At 27.7% G+C, this 10,371-nt stretch overlaps 1 pseudogene; it reads right to left on the bottom strand.

Annotated features, from left to right (window-relative positions):
- Positions 1–1,870: 1,870 nt before the first annotated feature.
- Positions 1,871–2,972, bottom strand: LOC124828501 (uncharacterized; annotated as a pseudogene).
- Between the last annotated feature and the right edge of the window lie 7,399 nt (positions 2,973–10,371).

The following is a 10,371-nucleotide window of genomic DNA, read 5'->3' on the forward strand; positions in this document are numbered from 1 at the left end:
TTGTGTTATCAACTGCTTGTTGAAGAGAAAATAATGCCCTTGAATCTTTCTGCTTGTTTTCCTTCAACTCTTTCTTTTGACTGTAGTAAGAGTGGAGGTGTCTTCGAGAATAATGAATCACTCTTCTATAATATCCCATAAATATTGAGAGCGGAAGAATGTCTTCATTTTGACACTCCAAAAATCACAATTTTCTCCTATGAAGATAGATACTGAAATTGATGATGTTTGATTGGTAGAAGCCATGAATTGAGAAAATATTTGGGAAGTAGTATAGAATGAAGTTATAGTTTTGTTTAAGATAGTTGAAAATTTTATCTACGCCCAGTAGATGACCGAACGTAGCTCTGGTATCACTGTTAGTATTTTGAGGTTGTGAAAGGAATAGTTTATGGGATAGAGAAAATGTAGAGATAGTTGAATGTAGAGAAAATGTGGAGATAGTGGAATGATGGAAGTAGTAGTTGGAAGAAGTGTTCTAGTTGTCTTTAGTTGTAGTAGATGTTAGCTTCTTTGTTTGTTTTTGGCTTACTTCAAATGGTAGATGTTGTCTACATGCATCAAATGGTAGAGTTCATGGGTATTTATAGATCCATAGATTATTCTAAAACATACTAGCCTCAACTTATGTGGAATGTTCTAGATTTTTACCTATATAGAATATTCTTGATTTTTCTTCCTATCTTAGGCTTTTTTACAATATTCTAGAACTTGTATTACATTTCAATTCTTCTATCTAAGGAGTTTCTACATTTTTCTAGAATTTGCATTACACTTTAATAGAAAATCCCAAAACTGTACATGTCATCGTTCATAGACACCTCAGAACCCATTCCGTACTCTAAAATATACAGAAAAAATGTCAATACTTTATAACTAGAAACTGAAAAACAAGTTTTCACAAGAAAATCATTTAACAAAACACTGATCCCCAAGAGTTTAGAACATACCAGGGCGGGCATATATAACCAATTGGCCCTTTGAACTCAATTGTACTCGTTTTTCTTAGCCGTACCATTAATAGTTGTGAGAATTCTTGCTATGCCAAAATCAGACACATGAGCAACCATGTCATCATCAAGAAGAACATTCCTTGGCTTTAAATCACAATGAATAATCGATTGCTCACATTCATGATGAAGATAATGTATTGCAGAAGCAACATCAGCGATGATATTTAATCTTTGACAGAGGTTTAATAATCTTGGACGTTGTTCTAGACCTTGTGTCCTTGGATGTAGCCATTGATCTAAGCTTCCATTCCTCATGTTCTTAAAAATTAAACCTTTGTAATCTGTGTACTTGAACAACATGCGAAAATGTTAACCAGATTTCGATTTTTAATACTTTTGAGTGTGTTGGATTCAGCTATGAAAGTCTTGTGGGATCTTTTTTTTTTTATGATTTAGGACCTTCATAGCAACATGTCTTAGAACCCAAGAGCTCCTTTGTAGACAGAGCTAAAATTTCCAGTGCCAATCAAATTTGTTGCTGAGAACCTATCAGTTCCATTATGTAGGGTTTGATATGAAACTTCAGCTAGTTGGTCAATCGTTGTTGAATCCAGTAGATAGTTAGAATAATTGACAATATGAGAAGAAAAACAACCACACTAACTATCACTGTTATCAACCTACACTTAATGGTGTTTTTGCAAGTTTCTTACCTTTGCAAGGGCATTAGGTGCAGTTTGGAAATACCTCCACAAAGGTTATTATTTTCATTCATCAGAAAGCTGCTTGCATTCTGAAACACACCTTCAGTTGGCACTTCACCATCCAACTTGTTGAAGGATACATTGAAATATTCTAAGAAAGAAATATTCTGCAAATCAGTACGAATTGACCCAGATAAGTTGTTTCGTGACAGGTCTAAACGTTGAAGACTTTTGAGTGATGCCAAAAAGGATGGTATGCTTCCCTGTAAAGAGTTTCCTTGCAAATAGAGGTACTCCAATGTTATGCATTCTCCAATAGTTTCAGGAATGTGACCAGACAGAAGATTCTCAGACACATCTAGATAACTAACACTTTTTAGCTTTCCCATTTCTTTTGGTATGCTGCCACTCAATGAGTTATGTGACAATTTCAGCAAGTTTTTGGAGAGATTAAAGATCTGTAAAGGTATGGTTCTCGTAAAGTTGTTTTTGTGAAAGACCAAGATGTTGTAACTTTTGGCAGTTTCCTATACTTGAAGGTATATTTCCTTCTAACTTATTATATCCGATCATCAATTCATTCAAACCAATTAGATTTGTAGGAATATCTCCTGATATCTTATTACCTATAAGATACAACTGGTTGAGTTGGGTGGAGAAATTGGCTAAAGAATTTAGCAATTGACCTCCAAAGTTATTGTAAGATATATATCCAACATTTGCAAACTACTACTATTTGTCATTGATTTAAGAAACATCAAATCATTAGTTGAATTGTCACCTAGATTGTTTTGAGACAAACCTAGATAAAAAAGATCATGTAGCTTTTCCAAAGCTGGAACTTGTCCTGTGAATTGATTTGCACCTATCTCAAGTAGTGAAAGAGTAGATACATTTGAAATGGAAGGTGGGATTGAACCTGAGACTTGATTTAGGGCAAATATAAAATTGTTGGTGATTGGGGCGAGTGTGAAACATGTTGGCTGGAAGAGATCCATTAAACTGATTTCGTGTAGCTGAGATCATTGTCAGAGATGAGATGTTGTATAAGCAAGAAGGAAATGTTCCAATCAAATTGTTGACTGGTACAAATATTTGTACCAAGTCTTTTAGGTGACACAATTCATGTGGAACTTCTCCCTCTAAGTTGTTAACACCCACTGAGAGATGAAGTAGAGCAGAAAGATTTCCCATGAATGATGGGATTCCTCATGTTAAGGTAGAAGATTCTCATGTAAGAGAGATTTCCTAGGTGAGATGAGTCCCTTCAACTTGTACTCCACCAAGTCTAACTTTGTAACTCTTTTTTGCATGAAATTGCATGTAATTCCATCCCAATTACAGATGTGACTAGAACTATTCCAAGATAGCAAAACTCCAGAAGGATCACTTGATCTGGATTTGAATTTGAGTAGTGCCAAGTGATCAGTTTGGTTGCCTGATGCAAAGACAAACATGTTTGTGCTAAGCCATAGAGGGTTCAATGTAAAGAGAGAAATCAAGTGCACAAATATATAACAGAATGCATTGAAGATGAGAGAAAAATGCTTCATTTTGGTGAGGAATCAGAGGTTGCTAGATGGTTCTGTATCTACTCGTTGATAGCTTTATAGAATTTATAATTGAATGTGATCAATGAAGAAGGACAAGTTGTTTTGGTCATGTCAATAACCAATTGCCAATTAACTATCAAAAAGAAGCAAGCAATTACAAACTCTATCAAAAGTTTAATTGTGGAGTTGATTCTATGCATGTTAGATACAAATGAATATGAGGACTAAAAAATAGTTAAAAGTAAAAAGAGTTTTTGATAAATTATGCTAATACCAAAGAAGTTAAGTTATAAATAAAATTCTATTAAAACAAGTTTCATTTTATTAAAACAAGTTTCATTTTATAAAAGTTCTCTATTCTTAAAACTTTAGATTTTCTGTCTTTTTTCTAAAATTTAATTCAATTCTTCATCTCTTTCAAAATCCAAGCCCCCTTAATACTTTTGACATAAAACATAACACAAGCCGATCAATTTTTCAAATAGAATAAATTTATCTTTGTTTTATTCTTGAGTCAATTTTGACTCACGAATTGGAAACATGGAGTCGATTCTATGAATATTAGATATAAATGAATAATTACATCTTGAAAAAAATTATCACATTAGAATTTGATTGTGATTTAGATACTGTGAGAACTTAAAAAATAGTTAAGAGTAAAAAGAGATTTTGATAAATGATACTAATGCTAGAGAAGTTATGTTATAAATAAAATTTATTAAAACAAGTTTCATTTTATAAAAATTCTCTACTTCTAAAACTTTAGTCCCGGATTTTCTTTGTTTCTTTTTTAAAATTTAATTCAATTCTTCGTCTTTCTTAAAATCCAAGTTCACCTTAATACTTTTGATATAAAAGACAATACAGTTGATCAATTTTGTATATAGAATAAATTTATTTTCTGTTTTATTCTTGAGCCAATCGATTACATGTAGTCTTTATATTTTTCATGTAATCTTTGATAGTTCTATGTCAATTTTTGTTCTTTTGTGGTCAAAGATGTGTTTAAATCTTTAATTTGATTTTTTTTGGATAGTTAAATTTTTAAATCTTTAATTTAGAACATTTGTAATTAGGAGAGGTAAAGAAAGTTAGTTAATTATATTGATTAAATTATGTTTTATGTGTGAACTGTGGTTTTTGAAATTTAGATTATGGTATGTTGAACTGATTTGATAATTGATTGATTGAAACTTTTGTTTGTGAAACTTATTTGACCATACATAGGATTATTGAATTTGTTGAAGATCTAGAACTATAATATGATCTTTTGAATTAAAGAAGAGATAGAACTACTTAGATAGACAGATTAAATAACCTATTGTAAAGAAACCTTTTATTGATATAGTACTATGCGATGCCAAAATAACATGACTTTAGTTTACTTTTTGGTACAAATTGTGTGAGACTGTAATTGTTTAGTTTACTTTAATTGGTTACGATCAGTGCAGCTGAAGAGACAGCACCGTGCTATAAGGGTCCAAATGCATTTGTATTAACATTTGAATGGTTGAGAATTTCTTGTCGTATGTGTGGACCACTACTCACAATTGTCATTTATATAATAGTATTTAGAGTATACATTTTGAAGTTTATTTGTCTTAGTGGGAAAAGTTCATATTATTTTGTGAAATAACATTGATTTATAAGGAACGACCTAAAACATGCTTACATTATTATAGGCCGCCACATATATTGAGCAATTTGAAGATTTTACCACATGATACTTTGATAACATTTTTTTGTAATATTTTAACATCATCTACGTGTCATTCTGTAATTGGTCTATGTGGATGTTTATGATTATTATTAATTGTGGAGTAATTTTGGATCAATCACACGTAGATGATATTAAAATATTATTAAAAAATATTGTCAATATCATTATCCTTTACCAAATTGTGTGGGAGACGTTAATTTATCAATAACACTGTTTTGACGGCACATACTGAAAATACATTTGCTTCTATTTCTCAATTTTCTTATAATCTGATAGTCTTTTTTTTCTTCTTTTATGAAAGTTATCAATTTGCCTTTTATATCTTCTCAATGAATCACAAACACAAGTATAAATAGCACTTGCATTACTCAATTCCTCTTATCCTTTATTATTGAATATGAATTTTGTCTTAAATTTCCCTTTTAATTTAGTCTTTGTTGCGTAATTGATTCAATCTCATCGTACTTCCATCTTCATTAAAAATAGTGTTACATTCACTAGTAAACAAACATTTTATATTAGATATTTAAGATTATTTATGTTTGTTAAGAATCTATCATGAAAATGGAAAACATAAATTTACTTAAGACAAAATATCTGACATAATTTTACATCAGCACTTATCAACGCAAACTTTTTAAAAATTAATTCTTCTTGACTTAAAATTAAAACCTTAATATAGGAAAGTACCAATTGCAGCAATCTTATTGCATACATCAAACACAAATTATAATAGTATGCAAAAATGGCAGTCACAAAAAATGAAAATTTTATAATGTAAAGATTTGATAAATCTTAATTTAACATTTAACATTTAACATTTAACATTTAACATAAGGAAACACCCTAAAAATTTTCAGATTTTTTATAAGAATAAATATGTAAATTAATGCTGAAAATCTAAAAAAATGTCTCAAATACTGAAAAAAAAAAACATGTATAAATGGATGAATTATGGATATCTTGGTCCTTCAATCTCCTTTGGATATTGTCCACTGGATTTCTCTCATTTCGAGCAACTTTTATTTAAAATGCATCTAAATCCTAGATCAAGTTGTACACATTTCAAGTTTTTCTCTATCAATTTTTTTTTATTGTCACAAAATCTATTATTATTCTATCAAATATAAAGTCTCTACTATCAAATATACACAAAAAGAATTTTAAAAAAAACTTGGATAAGAACAAATTTCTGACTATTTTTAATGATGTTTGCAAAATCGAGTAAAAAGTAAAAACATAAAATTACAAATAAATACATCAAATTCTACCTACGAAAAACAAAAATGTATACATTAAAAGAAAATAATAACGACAAATTAGAAAAACAAAATCAATGGAGACATTAATGCATTGTCATAATTGAGATCATCAAAATCAATTACAAAGATATATAAAATCTATTTCAATAACACATTTTGATTCACAAAAACTTCAATGGGATAGGAGAAAAGCACCCACTACCACAAAACACCCACAATCATTAATTTAGATAGCAAAAATGGCCATAATCACCCATAATCTCGTAGTGCAAATTTATCTCACCCATGGCACTAAATGAAATCTATTTCTAATATAAATTTGATATGATGACTGATGTATAATAATTTAAAAAAGAAATTATGGCCTTTAAAAACAATAAATAAATAAAACAAAAATATAAATAGTTATAGTGGATAAAGGTGATGAATGTGAATGAAGGAGATGAGTGTAATTGAAAGACAATAATGTGATGAAGAAATGTTTGTGAATAAAGAAGATGAGTATAGATGAAAGAGATATGTGTGAATGAAAGATAATGTGGTTCCTTTAACTCAATTTTTGTCATTTGAATTGATAGCTTTCTCTGGTTTTAATATTATATTGTGTCCTTTCTCTCTTGAGTTTGATTTGATTATTTTAATATTGTAAGTGGTAGATGAACTTGTTGAATTTTTTTATCCAACCAATAGTAAATTAATCCCTAATAAGTTTTTGTCTTCACCATAAAAATTTCAAAGTTACATGCAATTCACAAATTGAATATTTAAAATGAATATTGTGAACTTATTTTTGGGGATAATGTCAACAATAATATGACGATTTAAAATCTTTTGAATTGTTTCTTTAAGTAGATTTATTTATCACTCGACGTCTTAATTAATATACTTTGAATTCAGTTTTGTTTATTTATTGTACATAATGATGTTGTTTATAGATGCTGACATTTTCTACTCATATATTATACTTTTCTTTATGTGAATCTGCATTATTTTGTTGATTATGAAGAAATAAAAAGAAAAAAACTTAATAAAACAAGACATTTATTGGTTGCATAAGTACAAAATATTATATCGATTATGGGTTTTAACTGATCTAATATGCCTTTTAAAAATATTTTTTTCCTTCTTTTTAATTAAATTATCACAATTGTTTAGAACCGGTCGATCTAATATGTATTTCTTTAACATATTATATCAGTAACATATTATATTAGTGTATATTAGATCGTTGCGAAACTAATCTAATAATATACGTTATATAACTGATTTAATATATCTATTCTGGTGAATATATATATATATATATATATATATATATATATATATATATATATATATAAATTAGAAAGTGAAATTATATTTTTTAAATATAAAGTATGAAAGAAATAATTTAAAATAATTTTATAACTTTTTTAAAAAGAGAAACAAGAAAAATGATTGAGAAGAAATGAAACTTTATTAAAAAAAAGTACAATATTATGAATGGATATCATGGTGTTTAAATTTTATATTATCAATTTATTTATAAGTCGAAATCTTTTAAAATCACGATATCCTATTAGTTTTAAAAAATTATTGTTATACATTATATTTAATTTAACTTAAAATATAATAATATTCGTTTATAAATCAAAATATGTCATTATGCAGGACATGAGGTAAATTACTTAGTGCGTATATAAGATGTCCTAATTTTCTTAAAAGTATGATATCCTATTAATTTTAGAAAAATAATATTATTATACAGTTATTTTATTTTAAAATATAATATATATATAATGAGTTGGTCAAAGAAATGAGTTAGATCTAAGGTAATGATTCTCCTTTACAGGTGCAGAAGCAATGTAGCGTAATATTATTATTATTGACGTATACTTTATATAACCTCATGTCACGTCTCTCCAGAAACTTAAGTAAGAAACTTAATACATTGTTTGCATGTTCTGGTCTTCTCCCACTCAGAGCTAGTGCTGTTGTGCCTGCATGCTCAAGTTAAGCCTCCATTAAATACTTTTTTACGTCAATTCAAACTGCAAAACGTAAAAATGCACTTACATTAAAATAAACACAATTCTCTTTATATTTTAAAAAACAAATTCTTCATTTATTTTAAGTTTTAGATATATTATCTCTTCTTATATTTATAAACGACAAAGACATTTTTGGAGGATTTCTTGGGCTGGTTTTGAACATTTTATAACAAATTAATCATGTACATCGTTTTCTTTCTTTACAAAAGAAATTCTTTTTTATTTTATTTAAATTAACTAAAACTTGAATAAAACAATTAGGAAAATTAAAATTCAAAATTTTAAAATATAAAGTTAACAAAATTTGTAAACAAGAAATTGAATGATTTAATTACAGAAAAGAAATAATAGTATCCTCTTAAAGAACTTTACACCTGTTTGTGAAACGAAAATATTTTTTATTATATATATATATATATATATATATATATATATATGAGGTTTTCAGTACATTTTAGCAGTACTGGGTTTTAGTAGACAAAAATATCTTTATATATTATAAATTCTAAATTTTAAGGTTAAGGGTATTTTAATAATTTTCATAAAAAGAAACCTCGAAACCCTTGATCACCTCCCTCATACCTCTCAACACTTTCTCTTTTATCTCTCACTCCAACATTTTCTCTGTCATCCTATGATAGGCCCAAACACTAGATGTTAAACAATCTTATATAAAAAGATTTTATAATGAGTTTTCATTTTATAATTTTTGTCTTATCTAATTTTATATAATTTTCACAAGCATGGAATTGGTAATTGACTTGAAAAAAAATCAGAAATACTCGTTCTTAAACAATTTCTTACACAAAAATGATTTTATAATGAGTTTTCATTTTATAATTTTTGTCTTATCTAATTTTATCTAATTTTCACAAGCATAATGACATCAAAGGAATTGGTAATTGGCCTGTAAAAGATCAGAAACACTCGTTAAACAATTTCTTACAAAAAATGATTTTATAGTGAGTTTTTATTTTATAATTTTTGTCGTATATAATTTTATCTAATTTTCACAAGCATAATGACATCCAAAGGAATTGGTAATTGGCCTGGAGGGATTTTTTAGAAATGATAATTCAACATATGCAGATGATGAAATTAGAGAGATTATAGTGAAGATGGTGAAATTCAAGAGATCTTGAAAGGTGAAATGACTCAACTCTTTTCAAAGACAAATTGTTTAATAGTAAGTGTTTCTGATTTTTTTTTTTCAATTGGGGGTAGGGATGAAAGAGAAAAGGTTGGAGTGAGAGATGAAAGAGAAAGAGTTGAGAGGAATGAGAAGGGTTTTTTTCTTTTTTAAGTTTTAATAATGAAGATTATTAAAATATCCTTAACCTTAAAACTTAAAAATCAATTATATACATATATAAGAGTATTTTTGTCTAGTAAAATCTGGTACACATTACTAAAATGTGTCAACTGAAGAACAGCGTTAGCAAACTCATATATATATATATATATATATATATATATATATATATATATATATATATATATATAAAATAAATTTGTTGACTTCATTATAGTTATTCTAAAAATTATAATAATAATTTAATAACTTCTTACTATTGTTAACTTAATAAGGTTTAATTATAGATTTAAAAACTCAATCATCACTATTTTACAAATTTTATTGCCGAAAACTTTGCTATACATTTAATAATTAAAAAAAATGATAGAAATAACCACAACATCGACTACATAATAAAAAGATACATCTCGTTGATATCTATAAATTATTCATCATTCTTTATTTTAAAAAGATGGAATTAAACTTCTCATACAAGCTTACAATGTTGACTATTAATTTACTATGAACATGCGTTCTTTAGTTTTAAGCTAAATAATCCAAATCTAGCTAACTTAAATTTAAATAAATATCCTTAATTTTGCAATTTTTATAGATGTTATCTCCTGATCTAAGTTAAATATTACCGAGTTTGATTCAGACAAAAAGTTGCTGAAGTGGAAATATTGAAAAAGTAAATAATCGTAAACGAGTGAAAAATAGGAAGTGTCGGTGTCGGTGGGTACTGGGTTACTGAAACGGTGGTGAGTGGTGACAACGGGATTTTGGAGTTTGTCCGTTGTTCATAAGTAAGGTAAGGGTATTAATGTCATTTACTGATTCTTCATCAGCGAAGTG

Source organism: Vigna umbellata, chromosome 2 (genome assembly GCF_029865625.1).
Source record: "Vigna umbellata cultivar VRB3 chromosome 2, Vumbellata_1.0, whole genome shotgun sequence".
NCBI lineage: Eukaryota > Viridiplantae > Streptophyta > Magnoliopsida > Fabales > Fabaceae > Vigna > Vigna umbellata.